The sequence below is a fragment of the Drosophila suzukii genome, assembly GCF_043229965.1.
Source record: "Drosophila suzukii chromosome 2 unlocalized genomic scaffold, CBGP_Dsuzu_IsoJpt1.0 scf_2c, whole genome shotgun sequence".
Classification (NCBI taxonomy): domain Eukaryota; kingdom Metazoa; phylum Arthropoda; class Insecta; order Diptera; family Drosophilidae; genus Drosophila; species Drosophila suzukii.
In genome coordinates, this window is record NW_027255896.1 from 323827 (window position 1) to 329756 (window position 5930).

The following is a 5930-nucleotide window of genomic DNA, read 5'->3' on the forward strand; positions in this document are numbered from 1 at the left end:
TTCGTCGGAAAGTATGTAACAGGCAGAAGGAAGCGTTTCCGACCCCATAAAGTATATATATTATTGATCAGGATCACTAGCCGAGTCGATCTAGCCATGTCCGTCTGTCCGTCTGTCCGTCTGTCCGTCTGTCCGTCTGTCCGTCTGTCTGTCCGGATGAACGCTGAGATCTCGGAAACTATGAGAGCTAGGCTATTGAGATTTGGCGTACAGATTCCTGAGCTTCTTACGCAGCGCAAGTTTGTTTCAGTAGACTGCCACGCCCACTCTAACGCCCACAAACCGCCCAAAACTGTAACTCCTACAGTTTTGATGCTAGATAGAAAATTTTAACTGAAATGTATTGTTCTCATCAATACCTATCGATCGACCTAAAAAAAAGTTGCCACGCCCACTTAAACGCCCACAAACCGCGAAAACCTGTGACGCCCGCAATTTGCATGCTAGATAAAAAATTTTAACTGAAATGTATTGGTGTCGTCAATACCTATCGATTGATCCAAAAATAAATTTGCCACGCCCACTCTAACGCCCATAACGCTTAAATCTGTCTACCGCCGGTAGGTGGCGCATTTTAATCTCGCTTTGCTGCTTGCATATCTCCATTTCCCTTTGAGTAACGGGTATCTGATAGTCGAGGTACTCGACTATAGCGTTCTTCCTTGTTTACTACTTTGAAGTTATACATTTTAATGCAGATAACAACATAATAATTCCACAAGCCCATAGAGGTATGCCATATCGAAATCCGAGTCCTTTTGGCCAGGTTATGGGCTTTTAAAGATGGAAAGAAGGCCCATTTTAGTAAACCTTTGCAAAATTAAAATCAATGACATAAAAACGGTCATATTTTTTACTACCTTTAAAGTTTAATATTTTAATGCAGATAACAACAAAATCATTCCACAAGCCCTTAAAGGTATGCCATTTCGAAATACGAGTTCATTTGACCAAGTTATTGGCTTTTAAAGATGGAAGGAAGGCCAATTTCAGTTAACCTTCGCAAAATCAGAATCAATACATTAAAACGGTCATATTTTTTACTACCTTTAAATATATATATATTTTAATGCTGATAACAACATAATCATTCCACAAGCCCATAAAGGTATGCCATATCGAAATCATAGTTCATTTGACTAAGCTATGGGCTTTTAAATATGTAATGAAGGCCCATTTCAGTAAACCTTCGCAAAATTAAAATCAATGACATAAAAACGGTCATATTTTTAACTACCTTTAAAGTTTAATATTTTAATGCAGATAACAACAAAATCATTCCACAAGCCCCTAAAGGTATGCCATATCGAAAAACGAGTTCATTTGACCAAGTTATTGGCTTTTAAAGATGGAAAGAAGGCCCATTTCAGTAAACCTTCGCAAAATTAAAATCAATGACATAAAAACGGTCATATTTTTTACTACCCTTAAAATTATATATTTTAATGCAAATAACAACATAATCATTCCACAAGCCTATAAAGGTATGCCATATCGAAATCCGAGTTCATTTGACCAAGTTATTGGCTTTTAAAGATGGAAAGAAGGCCCAATTCAGTAAAGCTTTGCAAAATTAAAATCAATGACATAACAACGGTCATATTTATACCCGTTACTCGTAGAGTAAAAGGGTATACTAGATTCGTCGGAAAGTATGTAACAGGCAGAAGGAAGCGTTTCCGACCCCACAAAGTATATATATTCTTGATCAGGATCACTAGCCGAGTCGATCTAGCCATGTCCGTCTGTCCGTCTGTCCGGATGAACGCTGAGATCTCGGAAACTATGGGAGCTAGGCTATTGAGATTTGGCGTGCAGATTCCTGAGCTTCTTACGCAGCGCAAGTTTGTTTCAGCACAGTGCCACGCCCACTCTAACGCCCACAAACCGCCCAAAACTGTGGCTCCTACAGTTTTGATGCTAGAATAAAAATTTTAACTGAAATGTATTGTTCTCATCAATACCTATCGATTGACCCAAAAAAAAGTTTGCCACGCCCACTTTAACGCCCACAAACCGCGAAAACCTGTGACGCCCACAATTTTCATGCTAGATAAAAAATTTTAACTGAAATGTATTGGTCTCGTCGATACCTATCGATTGATCAAAAAAAAAATTTGCCACGCCCACTCTAACGCCCATAACGCTTAAATCTGTATACCGCCGGTAGGTGGCGCATTTTAATCTCTCTTTGCTGCTTGCATATCTCCATATAGCTGAGTAACGGGTATCTGATAGTCGAGGCACTCGACTATAGCGTTCTTCCTTGTTTTTACTACCTTTAAAGTTTAATATTTTAATGCAGATAACAACAAAATCATTCCACAAGCCCCTAAAGGTATGCCATATCGAAAAACGAGTTCATTTGACCAAATTATGGGCTTTTAAAGATGGAAAGAAGGCCCATTTCAGTAAACCTTTGCAAAATTAAAATCAATGACATAAAAACGGTCATATTTTTTACTACCTTTAAAGTTATATATTTTAATGCAGATAACAACATAATCATTCCACAAGCCCATAAACGTATACCATATCGAAAAACGAGTTCATTTGACCAAGTTGTTGGCTTTTAAAGATGGAAAGAAGGCCCATTTCAGTAAACCTTCGCAAAATTAAAATCAATGACATAAAAACGGTCATATTTTTTACTACCTTTAAAGTTATACATTTAAATGCAGATAACAACATAATCATTCCACAAGCCCATAGAGGTATGCCATATCAAAATCCGAGTCCTTTTGACCAGGTTATGGGCTTTTAAAAATGGAAAGAAGGCCCATTTTAGTAAACCTTCGCAAAATTAAAATCAATGACATAAAAACGGTCATATTTTTTTACTACCTTTAAAGTTTAATATTTTAATGCAGATAACAACAAAATCATTCCACAAGCCCCTAAAGGTATGCCATTTCGAAATACGAGTTCATTTGACCAAGTTATTGGCTTTTAAAGATGGAAGGAAGGCCAATTTCAGTTAACCTTCGCAAAATCAGAATCAATACATTAAAACGGTCATATTTTTTACTACCTTTAAATATATATATATTTTAATGCTGATAACAACATAATCATTCCACAAGCCCATAAAGGTATGCCATATCGAAATCATAGTTCATTTGACTAAGCTATGGGCTTTTAAATATGTAAAGAAGGCCCATTTCAGTAAACCTTCGCAAAATTAAAATCAATGACATAAAAACGGTCATATTTTTAACTACCTTTAAAGTTTAATATTTTAATGCAGATAACAACAAAATCATTCCACAAGCCCCTAAAGGTATGCCATATCGAAAAACGAGTTCATTTGACCAAGTTATTGGCTTTTAAAGATGGAAAGAAGGCCCATTTCAGTAAACCTTCGCAAAATTAAAATCAATGACATAAAAACGGTCATATTTTTTACTACCCTTAAAATTATATATTTTAATGCAAATAACAACATAATCATTCCACAAGCCTATAAAGGTATGCCATATCGAAATCCGAGTTCATTTGACCAAGTTATTGGCTTTTAAAGATGGAAAGAAGGCCCATTTCAGTAAAGCTTTGCAAAATTAAAATCAATGACATAACAACGGTCATATTTATACCCGTTACTCGTAGAGTAAAAGGGTATACTAGATTCGTCGGAAAGTATGTAACAGGCAGAAGGAAGCGTTTCCGACCCCACAAAGTATATATATTCTTGATCAGGATCACTAGCCGAGTCGATCTAGCCATGTCCGTCTGTCCGTCTGTCCGTCTGTCCGGATGAACGCTGAGATCTCGGAAACTATGGGAGCTAGGCTATTGAGATTTGGCGTGCAGATTCCTGAGCTTCTTACGCAGCGCAAGTTTGTTTCAGCACAGTGCCACGCCCACTCTAACGCCCACAAACCGCCCAAAACTGTGGCTCCTACAGTTTTGATGCTAGAATAAAAATTTTAACTGAAATGTATTGTTCTCATCAATACCTATCGATTGACCCAAAAAAAAGTTTGCCACGCCCACTTTAACGCCCACAAACCGCGAAAACCTGTGACGCCCACAATTTTCATGCTAGATAAAAAATTTTAACTGAAATGTATTGGTCTCGTCGATACCTATCGATTGATCAAAAATTTGCCACGCCCACTCTAACGCCCATAACGCTTAAATCTGTATACCGCCGGTAGGTGGCGCATTTTAATCTCTCTTTGCTGCTTGCATATCTCCATATAGCTGAGTAACGGGTATCTGATAGTCGAGGCACTCGACTATAGCGTTCTTCCTTGTTTTTACTACCTTTAAAGTTTAATATTTTAATGCAGATAACAACAAAATCATTCCACAAGCCCCTAAAGGTATGCCATATCGAAAAACGAGTTCATTTGACCAAATTATGGGCTTTTAAAGATGGAAAGAAGGCCCATTTCAGTAAACCTTTGCAAAATTAAAATCAATGACATAAAAACGGTCATATTTTTTACTACCTTTAAAGTTATATATTTTAATGCAGATAACAACATAATCATTCCACAAGCCCATAAACGTATACCATATCGAAAAACGAGTTCATTTGACCAAGTTGTTGGCTTTTAAAGATGGAAAGAAGGCCCATTTCAGTAAACCTTCGCAAAATTAAAATCAATGACATAAAAACGGTCATATTTTTTACTACCTTTAAAGTTATACATTTAAATGCAGATAACAACATAATCATTCCACAAGCCCATAGAGGTATGCCATATCAAAATCCGAGTCCTTTTGACCAGGTTATGGGCTTTTAAAGATGGAAAGAAGGCCCATTTTAGTAAACCTTCGCAAAATTAAAATCAATGACATAAAAACGGTCATATTTTTTTACTACCTTTAAAGTTTAATATTTTAATGCAGATAACAACAAAATCATTCCACAAGCCCCTAAAGGTATGCCATTTCGAAATACGAGTTCATTTGACCAAGTTATTGGCTTTAAAAGATGGAAGGAAGGCCAATTTCAGTTAACCTTCGCAAAATCAGAATCAATACATTAAAACGGTCATATTTTTTACTACCTTTAAATATATATATATTTTAATGCTGATAACAACATAATCATTCCACAAGCCCATAAAGGTATGCCATATCGAAATCAGAGTTCATTTGAACTCTGGGCTTTTAAATATGTAAAGAAGGCCCATTTCAGTAAACCTTCGCAAAATTAAAATCAATGACATAAAAACGGTCATATTTTTTACTACCTTTAAAGTTTAATATTTTAATGCAGATAACAACAAAATCATTCCACAAGCCCCTAAAGGTATGCCATATCGAAAAACGAGTTCATTTGACCAAGTTATTGGCTTTTAAAGATGGAAAGAAGGCCCATTTCAGTAAACCTTCGCAAAATTAAAATCAATGACATAAAAACGGTCATATTTTTTACTACCCTTAAAATTATATATTTTAATGCAAATAACAACATAATCATTCCACAAGCCTATAAAGGTATGCCATATCGAAATCCGAGTTCATTTGACCAAGTTATTGGCTTTTAAAGATGGAAAGAAGGCCCATTTCAGTAAAGCTTTGCAAAATTAAAATCAATGACATAACAACGGTCATATTTTTTACTACCTTTAAAGTTATATATTTTAATGCAGATAACAACATAATCATTCTACAAGCCCATAGAGGTATGCTATATTGAAATCCGAGTCCTTTTGACCAGGTTATGGGCTTTTAAAGATGGAAAGAAGGCCCATTTCAGTAAACCTTTGCAAAATTAAAATCAATGACATAAAAATGGTCATATTTTTTACTACCTTTAAAGTTATATATTTTAATGCAGTAACAACATAATCATTCCACAAGCCTATAGAGGTATGCCATATCGAAATCCGAGTTCATTTGACCAAGTTATGGGCTTTTAAAGATGGAAAGAAGGCCCATTTAAGTAAGCCTTTGCAATATTAAAATCAATGACA